Source organism: Podarcis gaigeae (assembly GCF_964106915.1).
Source record: "Podarcis gaigeae genome assembly, chromosome: 1".
In the NCBI taxonomy this organism is placed as follows: domain Eukaryota; kingdom Metazoa; phylum Chordata; class Lepidosauria; order Squamata; family Lacertidae; genus Podarcis; species Podarcis gaigeae.
This window is the reverse complement of record NC_139678.1, coordinates 7,281,961-7,309,335: the sequence shown is the minus strand read 5'-3', so window position 1 is coordinate 7,309,335 and position 27,375 is coordinate 7,281,961. Positions and strand designations below refer to the sequence as shown.

Sequence of the window (27,375 nt, the reverse complement as noted above, 5' to 3'; positions counted from 1 at the left end):
TTGTGGGGCCCCCCTCTATTGTGTGTGTGTGTCGTGTGAACGCGCATTCACGTGTGTGTGTGCGTGTTTCCTGAGGAATCCTGCCTGGTGGTGTTGTGTGGTGTTTTTTTTAAGAGAGAGGCTTGTTTGTGGGGGGGGACCCCCATTGTGTGTGTGTGTGTGTGTGTGTATGATAGAAACGGGGGGTTAAATTCGAGGGTCTTTTTTGAGGGGTGGGTGACTTATTTACTATGGGGGTTCCTGTTGTGATTGATCGGCCTTGTTGAGGGATCCCCCTCTTGTGAATTCACAACGTGTGAAAGTGTGGTGTTCTGTTGTGTTGGTGGGGTTTTGTTCAGAGATTGGGGTCTCTCCCCTCTTTTTTGAAGGGTGTGTTGAGAAACGGGGGGGGGGGAGAGACATGGTGCTGGGAGTGGGGTGTCCCTTGGTGCCTTCCTGACCCTGTTTTTTTTTTTGGGGGGGGGAGCCCTTGGAGTTGGCCTGGGTGTGTTGATAAAGTGGAGAGATACTTGGGGGGGGGTCTTGTTTGTCGTGGAGAAAACTGGGGGGGCGGTCTGTTGGGCAAGGGCTGCTGGCACCCCCACAGTGTTTTTTTTTGGGGGGGGGATTGTTCAGAGAGAGTGCCCACCAGGGGTGCCAGGACCCTTGTGCATTTGTGTAGAGAAGTCAGTAATATATTAGGCGGGTGAGGGGGGGTCTTATTGGGGATCCCTTTCTCCCCAATTAAGGGAGGGGTGGAGGTGAGGAACGTGCGGGGGGGGGGAGGGAAGAGAAGAAGGGTTCCCCCTAGGAAGGGACTCTGGAGTGAGACCCAGACGTGCCCCATGAGAGAGACACCTAAAGTCATGGGGCGTGCAAGGGAGGATATGTGTTAATCTCCTGTGTTCTTTCCCACCCATCTATGGCATAAAATAGTAGTAATAGATCTGTTACTACGACTGTTTGTTTGCTTTGAGATACAAATGGATCTTGGGAAAGGATGGTTGGAAAAGATTGTGTTTAGCTCTTGGGGTGAGGGTGGGGGTGAGGTTGCTTTCCCTTGGAAAATTACATCTTTCTCCCCCCCCCCCATTAATTTTTGGAAGCAGGAAAGCCTCTGGGGGCTGTTGGTGGGGTGGAAAGACATCTGCCAGGAGAGTGTGTGTGTGTGTGTGTGTGTGTGTTCGTTGTGGGGAGAGGAGTCTTGTGTGTCAGCTGGCAGGGAGGAGGTAAAGAGGAGTTTGGTGGCTGGAGGAAGACCCCCTGCAAAGGGAAAGAAGCTAAAGGGGGGGGGGGTCTAGTCTGTGTGAGAAGTAAGCAGAGGGGGGAGGCAGGAGGATTAGTGAGTGTGCTTGAGGGGTAGGAGTAGTTTGCATGTGGGAGGGGTGGAAAGGGTGCAGAGGGAGGGGCAGGCAGGTGCTAGCACGCCTGGGGCCCTGTATGCTTTGTGCTTGAAGTTAACAGATAGAGACAGATCCTAAAGTTGATTCGTTCATGTTTGGCTTTAGAAGAGGAGCCCCCATTCATTAACAGGGGGGCTGATCCTCCAGCTGCCTGCTCCTCATTTTCTCCTGGGATGTAAGGATGTGGGAGGGTGCACTGTTCAGGAAGAAAACACCCCCAGGGTGAATTGAGGAGGGGATTCAACGGACTTCTTAAACTTTGGCCAATAAGCATGGCTTTTGTGTGTGTGTTGGGGTTAGGGACTGGTGGTGTGGCCCTACAATTGGGGGGGGGGGCTTGCTTTCTGCAGACGTTAGTCACAGCTTGTCAGGAGGACATGTGCTTTGGTTAATCCTTGACCCACAGCTTAGTCAGTTCCCTTGGAGCTTGTGTTTGCCTCTGGCCTAATATGTATCTAGGACTGAATTCCCCCTCCTATCTTGGCTGAGCCTGCAGGATTGCCAGGCATAATAGCTTGGCTTGTTACATGGGAGCAGTAGAGCTGAGGGCTGTGTGCTTAGCCCTCTCAGGCATGCCACTGTTTCAGGGCAAGGGAGAAAGCTATCAGTGTCGTAAGATACAGGAGCTGCTTCCAGCTTGGACGGATCTCAAAGAAAACTTGCAACGTTCCCAAGTATGCAATATGACAGCAGCAGAGGTGGTGACAGACTCTCTTTTTCTAAGTTCATCACATACAGAGGAATGTGCAAAAGGAGATTATCCATCTCTGCACAGATCCTAGTCTGCAGATGGCTACTCCCTGCCTTTATGATGCTCTTTGTAATTAAAGGCTTCGTGCCATCCACTTCCTGACTCCTGGCAGTGTATTATTTACTGTGATAGACATTGTTTTGTTTCCCCAGATGCTATGTGGTGTTGCTGATGCATAGTGGATGGCAGATGGGGGGGGGAGGAGGGATATATAAGAGATGGACAACACTCCTCCTTCACTGCCAGTTCATGGGGAGGGGGTTATTTGTGTAATCCGCTTGGTGTTATGCTTCAGCCCTGCTGTTCTAGCTTGGAGCCTCGCTGCTGAGTGCCACAGAAACTGATGCTGAACGTAAGGCATCTAAGCCCATGTTCGCTGAGCCCCAGCGAGCCCTGCAAGTGTGTTTAATCTCGATAGCTGAGCATGCATATGATGTACAGCGGGCAAGTGAACTTGTTTGATCGAATAAACAAAGCATGAAACACTCTGTGAGACATAGTCCTCTGCATGGAAAACCCACCCCGCCTAGGAAATAAGGCTCTGGAGTACACTCCAGTAAGCATTAGCTGTTTTTGGACATATCCGAAAGGATACGGGATCAGTGGGCTTGAAACAAAGCCAGCAGCAGAAAACTGCTCTTACTTTAGCCTTCTGTTCTTGGTAAACCTTTGTAGCCTGCAGTGTGAGTTTCTTAACACTATTCTGTGTTTGGCAGCACAAGGAATCTGTCAAAATCTGGTTACTAAGGAATGGTTTATTTTAGCAATCGCTGTGAAAATGTAACACGACTTCAAATACTTGAAAGGCTTGCGATGTGGCAAAGCTGTTTATCTCAGCAGTTTCAGGTGGAAAAATCCATGTTAAGTTGCTAACAGCAGAGAGTGGTTTACTTGGAGTGGTGGCATGCTGAAAGCAGAGGGGGAACCTCAGCTGTGCTGTTCAGGTTGTGTCATTTCTGGAACTCCCATTTAATGCCAAATTTTTAATTTAATTAGGTAGGACAGATTCATTTTGTGCTGCAGCTGCTTGCTTGGTCACAGCTGGAATGGAATGGAATTAGCTGTTGTGGTTTTTAATAGTAATTGAAAGTACAGAGGTGCAGGACACTTTGGTTGCAATTTGAACTTTGGTTTAGTTTCAAAACATTTGTTAAGGGATATTGTCACTGATTGCTTTCTATGAACAAATGTATCCTGTAGCTGTATTTTACTGCATTGTGAAATAATAAAGGCAATGTGTGTCCCCTTTCTCAGTAGTCCTCAGTGTTAGATTTAGGGGTTTGTGTTGTGTGCCCCCCCCCCCCAGAAAGCCCACCTCCCCCAGCTGTGTGTTGTGAAGCATTTGATATTTTAAACTATATCTACGTAACTGATACACAATTTTAATTATTTTATAAAAGTACCAGCCACCAATATTAATAACACTGATATTAAAGAAGATTTATGCTTTTTACTGAAATAGTTCTTCAGCTATGCCAGTGATACATCTAATCCTCTCCTGGCTGGATTGTCGCAAACCACGTTTTGAAACACAAAGTGCCATTAGGGCTAGAATATCTGGACAATAAAAATCAGTTGAGCAGATTGAGGGTGAGGTTTTCTGCTTGAGCCTGAACCAATTTATAGTAGTCTATTTTGGAAAAAGAAGAGGAGATTTTAAGTTGTTGTTTTACTCAAAACATCTTCCTCTCTTCTTTTTTCAAGATGCTTAATCATTCAGTACAGTGCTACAAATAGCATTTTGCTATTTTTCCCCCAGAATTGGATCATTAGTAGGAAATAATCACAGAACAGCTTGAACATCTGTTCAGCATTCTTTTAAAAAAATACAGAATAAGTAATCTTTGTGTAATCTTATGCTATTACCAGTGCCTTAAAATGAAGAACTCCAGGTAACAAGGTTTTGAATGAGATAATCACATCCTTGGAGGATTAGAAATAACTTGAATGGGTTGTGGTTTAGAGGTGTTAATGTAATCATAACAGTGCATCTTGTTGTGACAATTGCTGAACTGTAGATATAGTAAAGTGATCTGTTTAATAATAAACAAACAAGCAAAGAAACAAATGTTTGTTGTTGTTTAGTCGTGTCGGACTCTTCGTGACCCCATGGACCAGAGAACGCCAGGCACTCCTGTCCTCCACTGCCTCCTGGAGTTTGGTCAGACTCATGCTGGTAACCTCGAAAACACTATCCAACCATCTCGTCCTCTGTCGCCCCCTTCTCCTTGTGCCCTCCATCTTTCCCAACATCAGGGTCTTCTCCAGGGAGTCTTCTCTTCTCATGAAGTGGCCAAAGTACTGGAGCCTCAGCTTCACAATCTGTCCTTCCAGTGAGCACTCAGGGCTGATTTCCTTCAGAATGGAGAGGTTTGATCTTCTTGCAGTCCATGGGACTGTCAAGAGTCTCCTCCAGCACCATAATTCAAAAAAGAAACAAATAAAACTAGCTAATTTCCCTTAAATAGCAAAGACGGGTTGTGCTGGATGTAACTTTAAAAATATAAGAAGACTGAAGTGAGTGAGTAGTAATACTAAAGGAAATAATTTCGGACCTTCTGTCTGATTGAGTTATCTCTACCCTTCAGTGACCGCTTCACATTCAGACATGTCTGTATAGGGATAGTTCTCTGTACAAATGTAAACTTGGGAAAAATTAATTGTGCTGGAAGAACTGTGCACACTTGCCAAAAATAGCATGTTATTGCTGCTTTAAATGCATTTTAATGACCTTTCCCCAGTAGCCTAGCTTGATTCTTTGTAAATATAAGTAATTTGGTAGTAAATGTGTGGGAAAGGCTTTCTTGTACAGTATACTTTTATGTGGCTGATACTGTGATGAAGAAAATGCATGCTCCTGTAAATTAAGCCAGACCAGTAAAACAACTAGTTGAGAAGGACCATCTTTGTGATTTGTAAGAATATCCAGCAGAGTTGCCTATTCCTGATAATATATATAATACATTGGTCCACTAATTGGGAAGCAGAGCAGCCTGCCTCAGATATGAAACCTAGGAAGTGCAAGAGACTTAGCTAGTCAGCAAGTCTTCATCCATGTATGTGTGTTCATGCACATTTCTAAAACATACCAGTATATAACTTTGGGTGAATAGGCATAGGCACCAGTATCAATCCCTAGGCATAGCACTGAACTGTTGATTTTTTTCCTACTCTGTGTTTCCTGTTTCTTAACCACAGGAGGAATTTTTTTGTTCCATAACTGTTAAGGTTACTCAAAAGTCTTTTGCAAGGTACTAAGACTTTTAAAATGCTTCCGACAAAGCACACAGTGTCAGTTGAATACTTTATTTTAGTATTAAGGATGGCTGAATCTGTTTCTCATTTCCCCAATCTTAAGTTCAGTTATACACACCATGTTCACATCAGTTTGCTTAAAAAACAAAGGCATGAAATTTCACCAGCTTTTTAATGGAAATTTGTCATAATATACACATGTTTGCAAAGCAATTGCCCTCCCAATACAGTGCCATTTTAAAAATTTATTATTAAAATAATTATATGCATTTTTATGCACACTTTACCTCACTATATTTTTGTATGCATTATTTGGTTGGAGAACTGCATTGCGAGATTTGGCGAAGGAGTGGAAATTTCAAAGGATGACTGTTTCAGTTTCTGTATGGTTTCAGAATGTGTGAATTAGGTAGGTTTGCCTTTAAATGTGGATCTATTTCCCCTTGCTTATCCTTGAGAAGGATGGAAAAGCACAGGATGCAAGAATCAAAATGGGTGGTGAGTTTAAGCATGCTGTTTGAGTGTGCATGCTTACTTTTACTTCTGGCATGATGTTGCTGATGCAAAACAATCTCTGTCCTCATATAGTAATCACTGGTTTAAAGTCAGTAGGATGTACAGTGGTACCTCTGATTACGTACTTAATTCATTCCGGAGGTCCGTTCTTAACCTGAAACTGTTCTTAACCTGAAGCACCACTTTAGCTAATGGGGCCTCCCGCTGTTGCCGTGCCGCTGCTGCACAATTTCTGTTCTCATCCTGAAGCAAAGTTCTTAACCTGAAGCACTATTTCTGGGGTAGCAGCGCCTGTAACCTGAAGCGTATGTAACTTGAAGCGTATGTAATCCGAGGTACCACTGTATAAGTAACAGAAGCATGGAAGCCCAGGTTTCTCTGCCATAAGGGAAGGCAGAAAAGAAGCTCAGACCTGGACATCAGCTCCTGAAGTCAGCCTCAAAATGTTTTGTACCATTTGTTTGTTTAACGTTTTAATTGTAAACCACCTTGGGTTCCTCAGCAGAAAGGCAGTATGTAAAGGCAGTAAAATAAGTAAGTGGCAACCAATAGTTTGCCTCTATAGTATATATAAATGTTTAAAATAGACTGCATATCTTTAGCTGCTTTGCTTTTAGAAAAAGAAAAAGGGAGGGGGAGAGCTAAAGCTACTGCTGGTGGTCTATTGCTCTGAAAGAGTTCTTATACTTTGAGGATACAGTGGTACCTCGCAAGACGAATGCCTCGCAAAACGAAAGGGTTTTTCGTTTTTTGAGTTGCTTCGCAAGACGGATTTCCCTATGGGCTTTCTTCACAAGACGAAAACGTCTTGCAAGTTTGTTTCCTTTGTCTTGAGAGTTTCTTTCCTTTTTCTTAAAACCGTGCATTCACTTTGAGGAGCAACTCATAGCACGCGGTGTGGTAGCCTTTTTTGAGGTTTTTGAAGGCTTTGGTGATTTTTGAAGCTTTTCCAAAGTCCGTGCTTCGCAAGACGAATAAACTCGCGGAACGAATTAATTTCGTCTTGCGAGGCACCACTGTACTGAAATATTTACAGTAGGTGACAAACACACTTTCAAACTGCCCTAGCCCTCTGCATCCTGTCCTCTTCAAAGAATCAATTTTTATGCAAGATACAGTATATTAAATGGGCACTTGAAAAGCTGCTCCTTAGGATTGACTTTGTTCCTCAGGTGTAATACTGCGATGCAGCGCACATGTATTTCAAGGGATTTAGAATCTGCCTTCTAGAGCTACAGTCCAGCTAAAATGGGAATTGTTGTGCCCCTGGTTACATTAGTACAGTGGTACCTCTGGTTATGAACTTAATTCGTTCCGGAGGTCCGTTCTTAAGTTGAAACGGTTCTTATCCTGAGGTGCCATTAGTGAAAGTGCGCCTCCGGTGTGCGACTTCCACCAGGAGCAACTACTTCCGGGTTAGTGGAGCTCATAACCCAAAGCGTGTGTAAACAGAAGCGTGCGTAACCAGAGGTACCAGCTATTTGGTATCCTGTGCTCAGCCAGACCATCTTGCCCACTCCTCCGCCTAAAATTACAAAGTTAAACATCATAATGCAAGAACTACAACATGCCCACTAGAGTCCAGTGCCACTGCACATTACTGCACAGTCTGCCAGTCATGCTTGCCATACCTGGACCCAATCCCTAACACCAGCACCAGTCAGGATGCCGAAAGATAATTCTATGTTGCTGCTAACACCTAACCTTTTGTTTTCCATTTGCTCACTTCCTTCTGGACTGCTGTGTTGAAATTGTTCTTTAACTTGTGTTCTTGTTATTGCTGATGTTTTAACTACCTTGAACACCTTTTGGTTGATAGGCAGGATACAAATGTAACAAAGATGCAAATAAATAAATAAATAGGTCTTCAGGGGTAAGAAATATTCTTAATTATTCTTCTCAGCCTGGAGCTGAGACGCTATAACATATGAAGGTAGACCCATAAAAGCTTTGCCCAGCTCTGGATTTTGGAATTCTTATTTCTAGTGGATCGTGGTCTACTTTTGCTATTTATGGTTTCTTTTCTGTTCTGTATGAAGTTTTCCGAAGGAAACGAAAATCTATATAGTGAATGAATATAAATGAATAAGTCTGTATTGATGGATTGGGTTTGTGTGAGTACGTTCATGAAGATGCTTGGGAGCAGTAGGTGTTGATAGAAATTAGTGTTTTATTGAACTGTTACACGGTGCATTTTTACTGACTGGATAGGTCACTAACAGAGGCAAAGCTCTGTTTTCCTGCAGGTCAAACACGTGTATTATCCAACTGAGTTGTCTGTGTTTCGTTTTTAGTTTATTTCTTTGTTTGGTCCATTGTTTTCTCCCTAGCATTTATCGTACTACTTGCATCTTTGATGAAACTCATTAAAAACACAGGTGTTCTTATTTTATTTGTGCAGTGTTGTTACCTATTCAGTACATTTGCATGTATTCATACAAGGCAGCCATGTGATGAAACCTTGACTGGTTGACTTGACAGTACGATGGTCAGTGGGAGTGCTATTTTTTGGTGAGCGTATATGCTGGTAATGTCCTTCCTTATAGTAATAGCTAACTGTTCTCTCTTTTCACCCCCCTCCCCCAACATTGAGACATCCTCTTTGCTTCTGCGAGTCTGATTAATTGATCTGGAAAGAGAACAGAGGCCATTGAATCAGTCTCCTCTTTGGTTTTATCTACCACCTGTGCCCTCCCCCTCCTAAAAATACCCCCTATAGTTTGTATGCCAAAACCAGAAAGCTGGTATGCTGCAGGAAAGTACTATTTGGTTGTGGCTTCCAAGACCTTTACACTTAAGGTCTTAGTAAAGAATGCAGATACTTCAGATATGCTGACTAACCGCACTTCCTGTCCCCCTCCCCCATCTGCAGTGACAAAATATTCAGTCTACTTGGATGTTTTGAAAGAGCTCCTCTTCTCCCTGCTCAGGATTTGCTTCTCAAGTTATTTAGTTTAAGAAATAGGGTACATGTACATCAATCAGTCTGAAGATAGATGGGAATTGCAAGACCTCCAGCTGATTCCAAGAAAAGAATCTATGTGTATGGCAGGACTTTTTGCTCACAAGGTTTCTTTTTGCTCAGAGACAGATGTAATAAATGTATGTGTGTATTATACTTCTGGCATGACACAATAAATTGCTTTTAGATCATAATGCGCCTTGTAAGAATTTATCTTTTTTTAAAAAAGTGAGAACTGACCCTGAGCAGACAAAAATGATTTAGGTTTTTTCCCAAGCATGGTCTGGTTCTTATTTTCTTTCTTGGGCCCATATATGAATCTGTCAATGACTTGCCCTTTTTACCAGTCCTGTGTCCTAGAAGGGAAAAGGGGGGTCCATAATGCAATACCACAGATTTGATTTTTTTTTTTAATGGTAATCAGTAAGAATCATTCTGGGCATGATCCCAGATTTTCTTCTCAGTGGACATGTAGAGGATTACATTGAACTCACTAGGACTTGCTCCTGGCTAAATGCAGACTATACCTTTGTAAACTTACCTGGAAAATTAATTTTATTTCAAAAACAGAATTTACCGTACTTCAGAGTAAACATACATAGAACCATAGAATTGTAGAGCTAGAAGGGACCCGAGGATCATCTAGTCCAAAACCCTGCAGTGCAGGAATCCTGCCCACAGCCATCCCTGGGTGGGCTTGAACCACCAATCTTCTGGTTAAGAGCCAGACACACTGACCCATTGCACCACAGAAGAACATAGGATTGTTCTGCACGTGTCTTTGCCCTTACTTCCCTTGCTGTAGCTTATCTGAACTTAAATTGCCAGACTTTTACCCTGATCTGGCTGCACTAGGGAAAATAAATATTAAATGAAACAGAGCCTTTTAAATTTAAACATTATTCTAGCAGTTCACTCCTCTTGAACTGTGATTTAGAATTTTTGAAGAGATCTGAGAATGGATTTAAACTGAACATTGCCTCTGGGCAGAAAATGACAGCATTGTTTTCACACACACTTGGCTTGAACAGTCTTCTACAAGTTGTAGCCCTGAGGCTGTATTTTGGATAGGAGGAGTCCCGGAGGCTTCACTGAAATTTGCAGTCGGCCCAGCCCGTTGAAAAGTTCCTTGCAAATCTGTTACAGTTAGATATTTGTGGACTTCTCCTCTTTAAGTTTAATTTTATTACATATAGCAATGGCCTGGTTGCACACAATGCTAAGCTAAACTATGATTTAGCATGGCAGGGGGTTGGACTCATTGGCCCTTGTGGTCTCTTCCAACTCTATGATTCTATGAAGGAGCAAGTGAACAGTAAGAAAGTCACAGCCACTTTACTCCTCCCTCAGTCCTCCTGCTGCTTCACTAAGCCATGGTTTGTTCTTAGCATTGTATGTGTTCCATACTCTGGGTTGCATCAAAGTAATGACAAGCTGTAGCCAGGGTTTGTTCTTGGCTTCAAACTTCAAAGTGAGTTTTCCATTATTCTTCAGTACAAATGGGGATACAGTTGTGCCTTGGATCTCAATGCCTTGGCTCCCAAACAAATTGGCTCCTGAACGATCGAAACCCGGAAGTGAGTGTTCCGGTTTTTGAACGATTTTCAGAAGCCGAACATCTGGCGAACTCCCGGAATGCATTCTGTTTGAGAACCAAGGTACAACTGTATTATATACTACACCACACAGATAAGTATATACCTCCAAGGCATATACCTTCAAGGCATATTGGTGAGCTCTTTCCTAACTTGTTGAGATGCTCAAAGGACCTGAATGATTTCTCTGCCTTATCTCTGATAGAACTACATAATACATTTCTACTGCTCTCTTGGTTTATGCAGTAACTGAGTTAGACATTACTACTGTAGTAGCTGCCTTGGGCAGCATTGCATATGAGTAGTTGTTCTACCTGATTTGTGCATTTAGTATACGCCTCATTGTACTCCAGATGTGTGGAACTGATGTGTGTTTTAATCTGTAATTTTAGGTTATACTTTTAGCACTATATCTTAATCATTATGCTTTTTATTACTTGCTTTTAACATTGGTTTTCCTGACATTTCTAATGCACGTTTTATGTTCTATGTAAACTGCTTAGAGGTTTTCATTACAGTTAAGCAGTATACAAATTTTGTTAAATAAACAAATTGTAGTCACTTACCAAGAAAAGTCAAACTTAGCTGCTGCTTAAGTAAAATTAAATATGGTAGTAAAATATGCACTGTAAACCTTTCTGATAATGCTAGTCAACTAGTGACTTTTGATAACAGCAAACTATGAGTATAAATTTTGCAATTCATATACATAGTGGAAAGTTTCTCAGCTGTTTTTAAAACCATGTAGTTGGTTTTTCTTCACTTACCTTGCCATAGTGAGCCCCTTAAGAGGAAAAAAAAGTTTTGTTAGCTTTCATCTTAATTCAGCTTAATTTAGAAAAAAGTTGACATTCCTTCCTTGCAGGTAGGCAGGCCTTTCCTCTACCCCCAACCCCCTTTATCTTCCCTTCTGCCATTGTGTATGTGGTTTCCTATGGCGGGGTGTGTACATGTGAGAGGGATGGGAAAGATGTGCAAGGTGGATAGAGTGAGACAAGATAGAGTGGGTCTTCTGTTCTCTGCTACCTATTTTCCCCTAGGTTTGGGAACTCATGAGCCGTAACCACATTAGGTTTCTGGCCTGTTGTCTGTATTGAATTACTAATGCAATAACTGGAGTAGAATGTCACACTTTCTCCCTGCTCTGCCTCAAGCCAAAAAGAGCATAACCTGAGTTTCAAGTTCTGAAAGGATTTGAGGCTTCCAAAATGTACTGTAAGAGGAAAGTTTTTCAGCAGACCTAAAAATTACTGAGTTGGTATGTTGCTAATATAACTTAGTAGGTTTTCCAGGATCACTTCAGGACATTTCATGTCTACTGATATATAATAATGCCCAATATCTTTAGCTCTCTTCTCGTGTCAAGAGAAAAATGAGGACTCAAATTGTGTAGGGGGTGCATATGCCCTGCCCCAGTGTCCCTGTGGATGGGGGCCTTATGTCCTCCTAATTCACAAAGAACTGAAGAGGAATTGTTGTCTCCAAACCTCGCTGCCTGCTCCATGCCTGTCACATGTAATGCCGGGTTTGGGGATGATTGCAAGATAACAATTGGGACTCTCAGAATGTGCTCTTGATTGTTCCTTGGCAAGTGAAGATTGCTGTCAGTGCCAGTGAGACTTGCAGTAAGCTCTGGAGGGATTTGCTGTGCTACAGGAGTCCTGCTCAGGAACTCCATAGGGAAGCTGATCGCTTCCCACAGTGGGGCTTGCTGTAAGCACAAATATTCCTTTTTATCACCAGCTCAAATTCAAGCATGTTATGCAAAGGTGTGGTTTGAGCTGTGCCTGCATCTGAAAAAAATATGTATTCTGGCGTCACCTAATAGATTGTGACACTACATGATTGACAGGTGGGCGGCCTGTCAAAATGACCCGTGTTGGGTGGGACAGGTCAGATTCTCGCACCTCTGGCTTAGAATATTTCAATCCTCAGGGTGTGAACTCTAGATTCTGTAGGGGAAGGTGATTAAAGCCATGCATATGGGCTAAATAAATAATATTCAGTGTACCTTAGTTGTTTTTTCTATTTTTTTCTGTTTTGGTGTCATCTTTTTTCTTTTTTGCTTCTGAGAGGAAAACCTAGGACTGTGTCTGTCTGTCTGCCTGCCTGCATGCCTCTACATTTCCTCTGTCTTTCCTCCGCCTTAAGGATTATGGGCCCTTTTTAGTGGGAAAGAACTTTTAAAGGCAGGTGTACAGATTGATACAGTGGTGCCAAGTCCCAGCGTGCAGCTGCTGGAAATACAGCAGGTGTCTCGATCATTTGGCAGGACTCTCGCCTTCTCTAACCCTCCAGCAGTAGCTCCCATGGTTGGCTTTGTCTTCTGGCAAGGCTGAGGTGGCAGCCCTGCCCAGCTTTCTGCTTTAGCAGGAAGGCAGGGAAAGACCTGCTTGCTTAGGAAACTTCCAGACATGAGTTTATTGTGGAATTGAGTGCTTCTGGTGCTTGGAAGTTTTTCCACTGTCCAAAGGATCTCATAATCATCTAAATGCCAGCCCATACTTTATTTAACAGCCAAGCATAATGGGTTTTTTTACATCTTCAGAAGCTGCTAGTGTGAAAGCCCATTAACATGTTCTGTTTCTTTGTTTGTTTAGGGTGTTTGTTGTGTGTATTAATGCTTCAGTGGGTGGCCTTTTTTTGCTACACCCTACTTCCATTTATTCTTCACCTGAACATAGCCTAGCCATGGTTTTATGGTGGTGCCAATCTACATGAAATTGGTGGGAGTGGCCATTATGAGATTCAGGGAGATGTGTCACTAGAGTGCTGATGATACTGAGCTCTATTTCTCTGGAATATCTGAACTGAGAGAAGCCATGCAAGCCCTGGGCCAGTGTTTTATTATTTATGCCACCCATCTGACTGGGTTGTCCTGAACCCTTTCAGAGTACTTGAGACCGATTCCTTTTTCAGTAAGATAAAAACTAAATAAGAAATAAAGAATAATACACAAAACAACCATGCTGATTATCTGATGCTTGTTTTTAAAATAAAAAAACCCATGTTTGGTAAGAACTAGGGTGCTGGAAGAGGGCTTTTCCACCCCTTTCTGCTCATTTTTTGACCCCAATCAAAATCATCCGCATGCTGTCATTTGCTTTGGGGGGGGGGGGTAAATACTGTTATCTTTTTAAAGATGTCCACAAATGTTGGCTTAGCTTACTAGGCACTTGTTGTGTTTGGTTGACATTAAGAAACAGCAGGAGTCTCTCTCTCTCCTTGCTTTGAGGGGGCTCCTGCTGTTTCTCACCAGTTTAAAAACTAATGAAATGAGGTCTCAAATATAGGGATCTGTGTGGTGTCAGGTGTCCTTCTTCACAGAGAGTGGCTATGTGGATGCTTGTCCTTGGGCCTCTGGGCAGAACATTAGCTGAGGTGTGTGACCTTTGACTCTGAAAACTATGTTAGGAAGGGGAAGTATTGAACACCTTTCACCCAGCACTATGTCTAATCAAATTGGCAACCCCATTACTGCATTTCACTAAAAAGAAGTTGCTAGATCAAATTCTGGATCTTTCGTGTAACATATAGATGGAGGTTTTAGGGGCCTAGTTTTGCTTTGCATTATATTTATTTTCAGGGTCTCTTATTTTTGTGTGTCTCTTTAATAGTGGTGTTTTCATAGGTGTGTTGTTGTTTTTTGCGGTCATAGTCATTTTGCCTGCACAAGTTTTAAACATATATTTGTAATCATAAGGGCTAAAATACTTCTTAAAAAAGAAAGCTGAGATATTAAATACTTTACATTTCTACCAGTTCTGTAGTCACCATTTTGTGCTTACACAGAAACATGGAACATGTGTTGCATCTTTTTTTTGTCACATGCCATACAGAGGGTGAGAGAGGGTTTATTTCCAAGGGCAGAGTTTGAAACTACCAGCAAAGCCCAAAACAAAGGCAAAATTGTGTTTGTGGACTTAGTAAACCTTTGGGCATAGTTGGTCTAAGAGATTACTGTTAAGTCTAAGAAGCATATCATGTGATGGAAATTTTTTGAACCCAGTAGCTGTGGATTTTTTTCTTCTCAAAGTTCAAAGGGGATTTATTTTTTTTGCAAGCCCTCTCATAAGAAAAGTTATCACTGCTTTCTAATCTGTAAGAGTGTGTGATGCAATATTTCTTGGAGCAAAGAATGGCTGTGTCCTAGTCCATTAATGCTTCTGCGGTGCACAGTCATCTTTTCGGATACCCTCAGGAATGAGAGCCGTATTGTTGAAAGCAACTTGAAAGCACCCTAAATAGGGATGAGAAGCTTCTATTCCAGACAGACTTCTATTCTTTTTGAAAAGGCGAAATACAACAGCTGAAGATTTCTGGAGATACAATATGGAAAAAGTTTCACCAGCTGAATTTTTGTCTTTTAAAAGCATAGGGAGCTGGCAACCACAAACTCTCTTGGATATTCTTGGCAATCTATTATTTCTGTTTTGCCGCTTCTGCTTTTCCAAAGCTGGGGAGATCCCTTGCCCACCTTTCACAATATGCTGAAGTTTTGAGCTGACATAATCTTCTGCATTTTCTGCATGCTCAGTGTGGCATGAGATTCCCCTGCCCATATTCTCTTCATTTCATGGGGAATTGAGGGCAAGGAATTTGCTCGGCATCCTGGCCAGAGGCTATTGCTCTCGGTGATCAAATTTGTGGAGGCCTTTTGGGATTACACAGATGATGTGGTGCTTGTAGCACCAGAAAGTGCACCAGTTTTACAGTACTGCTAAGAGGGAGGTGGCGGAAAGGCAGTTGAAGGAACCTTGTTCTTGAATACAGAAGAAAAAGGGCCTCCAGGCTTGTTCATTAAACACAATGAATATGTAATCGTGCTTGTTTTTCAAAGCCCCAGAAAGGCTTGTGGGAGGAAAACTGCTTACATTGAGGAACAACTCATTCAAAATGTGGGTGGGCAGAACATGGATTGCAGGCTGATTTCAGGTTGACTGTCTTTAGCACCTTGCGTCTGGCTATGGCTATTGAGGCTTCCTGGTGCTCAGAATGCTTGCTACTTGCTCTTTCATGTGCCTTTCTGAGCTACTGAAACAGATGGGGTGGAGTTCATTGGCCTAGTGAGGGGTAAATACATGAAGTGCCTTTGTGGAGATTGGCTGAGGAAATCAGTGCGTCGGTCTAGAGTTGGGGAAGGTAGAAATGGTTGATCATGTAATAGATATGGAGCAACTACAGATGGCTAGGAGATGACAGTGGCAAAATTCCAGGTGTGTCACATAGAGCTTGATAATATTGTGGTCAGTGCCATAGGAAACTACCTTCTATTGGATTAGATGGTTTGTTAACTGATGCTTTTTAATTGGTGATATTGAGGTTTGAACCTAGGACCTTCTGCATGCATAAACCGAGCTCCCCTCTGCAACAAAAATTATGGGTCAGAACCTGGACTGTGATTCCCAGTGATAGAATAGTTTGGAACTTAGTCTGGTTTACAAAAGGCTTATCAGGAGAGGAGATGTAGTGAGGCAGATTAAGGCATCCTAAATGCCATCTAGCTAGGCCTAGGACTTGTTGAACCTACCTTCACATGTTGTCATGGGTGCCCTTTAGAAAACATCAAATGTTTTGCAAGTCTGTGTTGAGAAGTGGCAGGTGGCCTTAAGAGAGTTGTGTTGGGTGGGTGAGTTGTTCATTTCCTGGGGAAATGAGCAAGGTGTTCTGAGACTGCCTGTTTTAAGTGACTTGGAGTGGAGAGCTTCGCAGACGTGTTTGTCCTCTCTTCTCTATGCTAGATGAAAAACCTAGATGATTTATCTTTCCATTGGACACATTGTATGGTTTTCATTTTTAATGCAAAGAACCAACATGGGTAGCTCGCGTTAATAGCGCCCAGTTGAACTTGAAATATTGTTTACCATAGTAAAGAATCACCCAACTTTTCTGAAGCTATTTTAGCTCTGGTGTGTTACTGGAATATTCAGTTTTTCCATCCTGAATACCCCCCCCCCCCCAAGTGTGACTGTATTTTATTTACAACAAGTAATAGCTTTTGCTCATTAAACTAAATTACTTTTTACTCAAGAAGATTGTCCTCTTTCTGCACTCCTGAAAGTACCTTCCTGGAACCTTCTGAATATGTAAATTACTGTATTTTCGCTCTATAACAGGGGTCTGCAACCCGCGGCTCCGGAGCCGCATGTGGCTCTTTTACACCTTTGCCTTGGCTCCGGGGCAGATACTAGCGAGGGGAAGAGGCGCATTGTGTGCCCTGACACTCCCCACTGTTTTAAATGTTGCAATGGTTTTGCGGCTCCCAGTTTTTTTCCTTGGGTCCAAGTGGCTCTTTTTGTCTTAAAGGTTGCAGACCCCTGCTCTATAAGATGCACCAGACCATAAGACGCACCTAGCTTTTGGAGGAGAAAACAAGACAAAAATATTCTGAATCCCAGAAGCCAGAACAGCAAGAGGGATCGCTGCGCAGTGAAAGCAATGATCCCTCTTGCTGTTCTGGCTTCTGGGATAGCTGCACAGCCTGCACTCGCTCCATAAGATGCACACACATTTCCCCTTACTTTTTAGGAAGGAAAAAGTGAGTCTTATAGAGCAAAAAATACGGTAACTTACACTTAATTTTCTAATTTTAAAAACTTTCTTCTACTTTTTAAAAGTTGTGTTTCATTATGTATTATATGTCCTTCAGGATACACCCAGATATTCTTTCAATGGCGAGCTTGCTGTGGAAACACTTCCTGCATTTTGGACTGACCTACAGTTTTTTGTCAGATATAGCTGGAGTGGGAAACTGTTCTTCCTGTTTGGGGCTGAAGAGACTGCACAGTGCAGATTGGCCATCACAATAAGCAGTTAGGAAGCCATCTATTCCCTCTCACATTTCCTCATCCCGTCCTTGAGATTTCAAAATGCTGATTTAAATGAATAAAGCTCCCCCTAAAATTTGACTGGATAAAAATGCTTTGTTCACAGTGGGAGACAAAGTAGACAGCCCTCTCTGCAGCACGAGAAGAGTTGTGAAGCAGTAGCAGCAATCAGTATTATATTATATTATATTATATTATATTATATTATATTATATTATATTATATTATATTATTGAAAAGGGGCAGTGATAGGAAGGAGAGATAACCTTGGAGCAGACAGGACCCCCCCCCCCCCCGCTTCTTTTTGCAGGTTTGTCTGTATGGAACTTTATTTTTATCCCTCCATCAGAATAAGAATCCTGTGATTAGTACAGGAATATCCTTGAGAACCCAGCTCGCCAGTCAACTTATATTTGAATAAATCTCAGTGCATTCGGGCTATTGTTTTTTCTTGACCAAGAACTTGAACTAAAATGGTTTTGCAGTTCTGAGGAATTGTTCACATACCTTTTCTGCAACGACAAAATCATTCACATTCTAAATCCTTGCAGTTGTTTCTTATGTAGGATACTTCTGATGTAGCTCCTGTGACTGATAGTATTTGTGAATAATGGACATGTCGGTCCTTTTTAAAAATTCAAAAACTTAAACAACCTAGGAAATTATTTATGGAGAAAGTTTTATAAAACGCTTAATTGAAGAGCTCTCTAAGCAATGTGCACAATTAAATTGCATTTAAAACAAAGCTAAAATTGTGCTGAAATTAAAAATATTCCTCAGGTGAAGTTCCCAAGGAGTCGGCGGCTAGAGTAGGTAGGGGTTGTTGCATACCTGTCACATATGCAGCCTTTGCCACCTCCCTCTGGCTTGCTTTGGAAGGGAAGAGGTTGTGATTATTGCTTGCTATGTGGGAGGCAGCGGGGACACCAGCCATGGCCACTGATGCCACTCATTTAACTCTAAGGGACAGCCTTGGTCTTGGGTAAAGCAGAGTATTTATCTTCATTCTCTTGAGTTAAGGAAATATGTACCTGCATGTTGGTTATATAGCATCAGTGATTGGTGATTATCTGTTGTGTATATTCCATCTGGTATGCAAAATGAAGTTGCTGCTTCTATTTACAGTTGCACAAATACTTCATTTACTTAATTGCTCTTACAATTAATACTGCATTAATTAGAATTAATACTTAGAAATAAAACAGGGTGGGAAACCTATCCTTCCCTAATCTACAGTTCCTGCTAATAAGGGTTCAGCTGTGCATGTTACCTTTACTTCCCGACTGAGATATAATATTGTAATTAATGGAAACCGTTAGCTTGAGAATGGCATCAGATAAAACTGAGCAAGGTGGGCTGGTGTTTCCAACCATATCATACTGTCAGGCTTCAAGGTTTTTGTTTTCAACGAGTTGCCTAAAATGTAGCCTCCTGAGTGCTCAAGATTAGTTCGTGGCTACAGCAGAGCAGTCAGATAGGGAAACCAATGGCTTCCTTGGGAGCAGGCACTGAGTTTAAAGACACTTCATGCAGCCTTTTTATTTCCACATGCTTTTATTATGGAGATCTTTTCATTGTTTCCCAATCTCTCTAAGATGTAAACACAGTAAATATTGGTGGTGGAGGAGGAAGTGCAAATGCAAATCATGATGTAAACATTCCTGGCAGTTAAATGCATACCTAGAGATACTGTATTGCCCAGAAGGTACCAATCAGGCTAAGGTTGAAGTTCAACTAAGCATTGGGGGGGGGAACAGCTTAGAGTTGGGGCAGGGAGCCTTGAGTGCTCCTTTTTTTGGTATGCACCATTTGTATGTTGCACTCATAAAGTGAGAGATTATAATCAGGACTGTTTCTCATCTTACCTTCTGAAGACTCAGTATAGTCTAGTGAATGATACCCCGTATTTGAAGCTATGGGAAAACGTAATATGAGGCAGTGAAAGATCTGTGTCTGACTCGGAGCAAAGAGACCTGCGGGTGACAAGACACTAGAAGCCGGGCGTCTTTTTCCACGGTTTATACCTGTAACCTTCACATGCCTGGACTCTGATGTTTACCAACTTGCTCGCCCGCCCTTGTGGTGTTGGATTTCCCTAAGCAGAGATAATGATGAAGGAACAGATGACTGACTGTTCAGGCTTCAAGTTTCTTAGGCCTTCAAGTTAAAACCACAGCTTGAATTGTGCCTCAGCAACTAGGAAAGGTGGGTTCAAGTTCCAACCCCTCTCCTATCTTTTTGTTATTGTTATTATTATTATTAAAATTATTATTAAAAACAGCATAAACTAGATAAACACCATCATGGGCAGTCGTGGTTTAGTAGGAATGGTGATCATCCTCATCAAAGGGACCACCATTGTGTAATGATTCCAAATTAAGGCAGGACATTAGCTTGCTTGTTGGTTCAATAATTCCTCTGAATGGAGCTGCCTTCTATTTACTAAGTTGTTGTTTGCCGTTGTTGGCATTTATTTATTTCACAGAAGTTATGCACTGCTTGATTGTAAACAACAACAACCCTCAAAGCAGTTTACAAAGTAGTTTATTTATTCAATTTAGAAGTCGCTTACTGCATACAGACTCTCCAAGTCACTTGCACAATTGTTGTTGTTGTTTAGTCATTTAGTCGTGTCCGACTCTTCGTGACCCCATGGACCAGAGCACGACAGGCACTTCTGTCTTCCACTGCCTCCCGCAGATTGGCCAAACTCATGCTGGTAGCTTCGAAAACACTATCCAACCATCTCGTCCTCTGTCGTCCCCTTCTTGTGCCCTCCATCTTTCCCAACATCAGGGACTTTTCCAGGGAACTTGCACAATTAGAGGAATGTAAAACAACGAAAAAGAACAATACAATACCATATAGATGCCCCTTGTTACGACCTTTGCCCCGGGATGCTAGCGGAAGTTGCACTCCGGCGGCGCGGCAGCAGAGGGAGGCGCCATTAGAGAAAGCACGCCTCATGTTACGAGCAGTTTCAGAATGGATTAAGTACATAACACAAGGTACCACTGTATTTTACCTGATACCTGAAGGATGTTAATTATGGTGCACAAGAGGGGAGCTACAACTGAAAAGGCCCTCTCTCTCTTTTGCCATCTTCCACACTTCCCTCGGCTGAAGACTAAAGGGCCTTTGTAGGTTCATATCAGGAGATGCATTTTGGAATACTGAGCTTTACAAGGTTTTATAGGTCAAAACCATCACTTTGGACTGGACTTGAAAATAGGCATGCATCCAGTGCAGCTGTGGCAGGGTCAGTGCTATATTTGGCTTGCCTAGAGACTTGGCAGTTGGGGGGTTGCATTCTGTACTAGCTGCAGTTTCTGGACAGTCTTCAAAGGCAGCCTCACGTAAAGCACCCTGCAGTAATCCAGTCATTACGTTACCATAACACAGATTACTGCTGTCAGAAATCCTTACCCAGATAGTGTTGTAGTTGGGTCATCAGCCTAAACTGATGGAATGTATTTTGTGTCCCCCAGGCTATCTGTGCCTCAGGTAAAAGCAGTGGATTCATGTATTTTAATCTTTTGTTGGAAGCCGCCCAGAGTGGCTGGGGAAACCCAGCCAGATGGGCAGGGTATAAATAAATTATTATTATTATTATTATTATTATTATTATTATTATTATTATGGATCCAGGAGGAACCCTAAACTACAGACCCTCTCTGTCATAGGGCATGTGACCCCAACTAGAGCAGGCTGAATAATATCATGGTCAATGGTATTAAAAGCTGCTGAGAATTTGTTTGCTTATTATACTCAAACCCTCCCATTCCCCCCCACCCAGTCCATAACACCAGGGTTTGAATTAAACATAGAATGTTACCATTTGTGAGCATGGTTCTTTCTGGTGGCTGCTTGATTTTCATGGGAAGAATCTGATGCACGTGCCAGTTGCCCTGTCTGGACTGGGTGCACTTTCTGAGTTAAGTGATGAAATAGTGACAGGGCAGTGCTGTCACTATGCAGAAGTGAGTGAAGTTCAGAGTTCTGTGAAGATACTAGGACAGCTTCTTGTACTTAGGTCTTCTGTATGTACTTCCACTGACAAACCTAGACAGCATCTTAAAAAGTAGAGACATCACCTTGCCAACAAAGGTCCATATAGTAAAAGCTATGGTTTTCCCAGTAGTGATGTATGGAAGTGAGAGCTGGACCATAAAGAAGGCTGATCGCTGAAGAATTGATGCTTTTGAATTATGGTGCTGGAGGAGACTCTTGAGAGTCCCATGGACTGCAAGAAGATCAAACCTCTCCATTCTGAAGGAAATCAACCCTGAGTGATCACTGGAAGGACAGAACCTGAAGCTGAGGCTCAAATACTATGGCCCCCTCATGAGAAGAGAAGACTCCCTGGAAAAGACCCTGATGTTGGGAAAGATGGAGGGCACAAGGAGAAGGGGACGACAGGGGATGAAATGGTTGGACAGTGTTCTCGAAGCTACCAGCATGAGTTTGACCAAACTGCGGGAGGCAGTGGAAGACAGGCGTGCCTGGCGTGCTCTGGTCCAGGGGGTCACGAAGAGTCGGGCACGACTAAACGACTAAACAACAACAACAATGTACTTCCACTATAAATGCTGAAAAATGCAATGGCACAGTTCAGGCCACCGGGTGAGCAGCACCCACGTGTGAAGGGGGGGTGAAGGGAGCTTGAGTTTTATTGGAGATCTGTTTCCCACACTTGTGTGTATGCCTGCAGTTGCATGGGCCAGTGATGCACTGCCTTGACTCCAAAGCCTGTGTTCCAGATCATTTTGTTTTTAAAATGTGAATGCTTATGAAGGATGTTGCTGAGACTCTGGAGTTCCTTGATGTGGAGTGGTCAAGACTTTTACTTTTTATTCCACAAATAGCCTCCATTGTTTACCACAGTTATCAGTTGCCTTTTGCACAGTCTCTTTTCCTTTTATAATTAACCACGATGGGAAGCACCAGCTCTTCAGATTACAGCTTCCTTGCCAAAGTAGTTCAGTTAAATGGTTTTAAATCCCCTCTTCCCTGCTCTTTTTCTCTACAGTGCATAGAGTGACGGAGAAGGGTGTTTTCCTACAGTATTTATCTGCCTTATCTTAGAGATGTGTGCATTCATAGTCCCTCTTCAGACTATGGAAATGCTTTTAGAACCCTGCTGTGTTAATTTCTGAAACGAATTTATTTCTTAGACACAGCTCATTGGCAGAACATCTGCTTTGCCTGCAGAAGGCCCCTGGTTCATTGCCCAGCATCTCCAGGTAGAACTGGGAGACAGCCTCTGCCTGAAACCCTGGAGAGCTGCTGCTGGTCAGTGTAGACAATACTAAGCTAGATATACCCAGTGGTCTAACTTACTATAAGTTAGCTTCTTGTGCTCCTGAGTATCCTGTCAGTCACAAAACCTTGAACTTGTTAGCTAATATGCAGCCAGTGCCTGTCTTTCAACACCAGTGTAAAATGTGTAAAACTATGTTTCTCTAGCAGCTGCATTTTCGACTTGCTGCAGCTCCTAAACCAGGTGCAAGGGTACTGCCACATACAGATCATTACAGTTCTCTGATCATGAGGATACCAATATATGAATGACCATGAGAAGTCTGTCGCTGCCCAGTAATGGTTATAGTTTATGCACCAGCCAGAAGTTGGTAATGAGCTCTTGATTCTATTGTATAATAATAATAATAATAATAATAATAATAATAATAATTTATACCCTGCCCATCTGGCTGGGTTTCCCCAGCCACGCTGGGCGGTTTCCAACAAAATATTAAAATACAATAGTATGTTAAACATTAAAAGCTTCCCTAAACAGGGCTGCCTTCAGATGTCTTTTAAAAGTCTGGTACAGTGGTACCTCGGGTTACATACGCTTCAGGTTACATACGCTTCAGGTTACAGACTCCGCTAACCCAGAAATATTACCTCTGGTATTAGGAGAATCTCTCATATACAGTCATACCTCATGTTACGTTTGCTTCATGTTACGTTTTTCAGGTTGCGTCCCGCGGCGACCTGGAAGTACCGAAAAGGCTTACTTCCGAGTTTTGCTGCTCGCGCATGCGCAGTAGCGCTAAACCACACTTCGTGCATGCGCACAAGCACCAAATCATACCGTGCACCTGCGCAGATATGGCGCTTCAGGTTGCGGGCGTTTCATGTTGCGAACGGGCCTCCGGAACGGATCCCATTCGCAACCAGAGGTACCACTGTATTGTCAAAGGTTATTTAGAGGCAGGGCTTCCTCTCTTTTCCCTTACTTGCAATGGCATATTTATTCCACAACTATGCAACTAAGCTACCTGATCCATCCTGCCACCCCTTGTAAAATGCTACACTTTGGACATGAAAGCAGCAGGTATAGTCAGTGATAGAGCCAAACTCAGCAATAGAGCCAAACTCCTGTTTAAGGCTTCCGCTGCAGGGTTGCCATCCTGTATTATGTTGCCTCTCAGAAAGATGTTGATGAAGAAAATGCAGTTTGCTTGTCTTTAACAGATGTCCTCTGAGGAGTCTTTGTTGTACTCACAAACCCACTCTCCATCTCTGTTGCTAGCACCTCCCATGTTTACAAGGGGTATTCCTGTGGTCGTCATGAAGGAATGCAGCAGAAATATGTTTTTCCTACCCCTTGAAGAGGAAAAATTTCCTCTTGAGGGAAGAAGCCTGAGTGCTAGGTAGGTTGCAAATGACAGTCAGCATATGATCAGCATCCCTATCTATGTGACTGCACAGATGACACTTTAAAGAACATCACATACAGGTGAAAAACCTCCTTTTCCCAATCATTATTTCGCTGATTGGAATCTGTAGGCAGAATCATACATGTATGACCAGGAAAGGACAATGATGGCAGGAAATGCTGCATGAATAATCTTAATCCTATAGGGAAACCTTGTAATTTCTGTTACTACACTACAAAATGGAGGAACCTGTGGCCCTCCAGATGTTGCTGAACTTTTATTCCATTAGCCCTGACCATTAGGCTGGATACGATGTCGCTTGGTCTAACAACATCCAGAGGGTCGCAGTTTTCCCATCTCCACTGTGCTAGATTTTAGCATGATTTTACTTTGAGAACATTTCGTAAACTGCTATGAGAGTGCCTCTCGAGGCTGCAAAGCAGATTAGTATTCTAAATAAAATATCACTTAACTGAGCTATCAAAAACCACTTTGCAAGTAATGCCATTGCTGACGACATTTCACATTCAAAACCAGAAAGGTATGAAACAACAACTCCAGGCATCAAGTAGTTAGATAATGCCTTGAGTTGTGAAAAATCATATGAAATCATTTGAATAATTTTTGATTAAAGTAGTTATAGACGGGAAGTCTACAAAAAAAACAAAACCCCACAACAACAAACCAGCAGCCCCTGCAAAATATGCAGGCAGGTTTCAGCTTGCAAAAAAAGAGAAGTCAATCTGATATTTCAACTCAACCCAAAACTGAAGCTTGTGAACATTCCACTTACTTATTAGGACAACATTCTGTAAACTCTGAATTCAGCCCCACACTGTAGGTAAATACAGATGTAAGTGAAATACACAAAAGATCCCATAACTAACATTTTAAGCCTACCTTTTTGCTATACCCGTTCTGCAGAAAAGTTAGAACAACCAATCTTTTATATATAGATTGTCTTAAGTTGCAGGATATCACTCAGCTGATAATGTAAGCAGTCCTTCCTTCCTTCTGAGGCAAGCGAATTGGGGCCAAGGAGATGGAACTTGCTTTGCCTAAGTATAATTCTGAGTCCTCTATTGTTTTAGGGGATCAGAGCTAGGCCAACATCAAAGTGCAGTGGTACCTCAGGTTACATACGCTTCAGGTTACGGACTCCACTAACCCAGAAATACTGCTTCAGGTTAAGAACTTCGCTTCAGGATAAGAATAGAAATCGTACTCTGGCGGCGCAGCGGCAGCAGGAGGCCCCACTGGCTAAAGTGGTGCTTCAGGTTAAGAACAGTTTCAGGTTAAGAACAGAAATTGTGCTCCCGCGGCACGGCGGCAGCAGGAGGCCCCATTGGCTCAAGTAGTGCTTCAGGTTAAGAACTTTGCTTCAGGATAAGAATAGAAATCGTACTCTGGCGGTGCAGCGGCAGCAGGAGGCCCCATTGGCTAAAGTGGTGCTTCAGGTTAACAACAGTTTCAGGTTAAGAACAGACTTCTGGAACGAATTAAGTACTTAACCTGGGGTACCACTGTATGTGGAAAGCAAGTGGAAAACTTTCATCGTTTGAGCCCATATCTTGTTGCCTTTTTTCTCATGCTTCTGTGGTGACTTGTATATCTTGGATATACATGACTAGGACCAGTCCTATAGTTCTCTTCTACCCTGAATATTGTCTTCTCCCAGTCCATCAATATTTGAATGGGAAGTGATGATTCAGTTGACCCCATCCACATATTACCAGAGCGGTGTGGGAAGAATCTCTTGGGAAAGAGCACATCCACATTGAAAAAGCAGTCTAGCCTTAAGTCTGAACGTCACAGTCAGAACCATGGCTATTTAAGAAGGTATTAGTGTCAAATCTGTTTTGCTGCTCTGTGGTATGGGTTATTCTCTGTTGTACCTCATGGTTTTGGTGTGGTCATACATATTGATTCTGTGCCTACGTAGTTCCTTATTTGGGAACATTCTCAGCCTGGGCTATGTGCCCCCATCGGCCCACCATCCAATTTTGTTTTGACTGTCACTGCAGAATCCTTGTAGGAAACTTCTGTCTGATAATTACCTCAAGGGACAACATTTTCATTCTTTCTTTGTATATTTCCACTTACATTTCTCTGTACTTGTCCATGTTTTAGTATTAGTCACCCTTTGGTCATCGTCCAGTTGGCTACAGTTACTACGCCTTTGGTGGGGAAAGAGTTCCTCTTTGAAGAACTATTTATTTTACATTCTTCCACTGTGTGTCTCTTGGTCTATCTGATGATTAAAAACAAATGCTTTGTTAGCCACTTTGACTTTTATGATAAAGCAGGATACACACACACACTAAGAAATGGATAAAGTGGGAATTTGCAGCAATGAAATATGGCTGTGAATCAGTTGTTCGAATGTTGGAGGATTCAAGATAGATAAAATGAAGTACCGTATTTTTCCATGTATAAGACGCCCCCATGTATAAGACACCCCCTATTTTGGGGGACTCAGATTTAAGAAAATGGGGGGAGGTGGCCCGGACTATAAGACACCCCCCCCCCAATTTTTGACATTCTTTTTAGGGGGGGAACCTAGTCTTATACACGAAAAAATACGGTACTTCTTCATGCAGCACATGAACTATGGACAACGGAACTCCCTCCCACAGGAGGCCTTAATGACTACCAGCCCGGGTGACTTTAAAAGAGGTTTAGACAAAATCACAGCGCACAAGGCTTTCAGTAACTACTAGCCATTTTAGCAGTGTTGTACCCTCATGGTCAGGGACTTGGGTGGCGCTGTGGGTTAAACCACAGAGCCTAGGACTAGCCAATCAGAAGGTCGGTGGTTCAAATCCCTGCGACGGGGTGAGCTCCCGTTGCTCGGTCCCTGCTCCTGCCAACCTAGCAGTTCAAAAGCACGTCAAAGTGCAAGTAGATAAATAGGTACCACTCTGGCGGGAAGGTAAACGGCATTTCCGTGCGCTGCTCTGGTTCACCAGAAGTGGCTTAGTCATGCTGGCCACATGACCCGGAAGCTGTATGCCGGCTCCCTCGGCCAATAAAGCAAGATGAGCGCCACAACTCCAGAGTCGGTCACGACTGGACCTAATGGTCAGGGGTCCCTTTACCCTTTATCTTTACTCTCATGGTCAGAGGCAGCATGCCTCTTAATACCAGTTGCTGGGAATCACAAGTCGGCAGAGTGCTTTTGTCCTGCTTGTAGATGTGTCATTGGCCTGATCTAACAGGCTCGTCTTACGTTCTTAGGTTGTGTTCTTCAGCACTCCATTCAGTTTAACTTGCTTCTTTTATGGGAATACTGTGAAGGTCTTTTAAGTGCTAAATGCATCATCTTGTTTCTCTTAATAATTTTTCTGCCTGATGCAGTGGAGCTTTTTATCTACATTCCCTGAATAACTGCTGCAAAGTGAAAGACGAAAAGGAGAAGCATT

General features: G+C 42.6%; 1 protein-coding gene across 1 annotated transcript in view; it reads left to right on the top strand.

Annotated features, from left to right (window-relative positions):
• Positions 1-27,375, top strand: part of PELI2 (pellino E3 ubiquitin protein ligase family member 2) — a 72,967-nt gene that overhangs the window by 692 nt on the left and 44,900 nt on the right. The window lies entirely within an intron of this gene.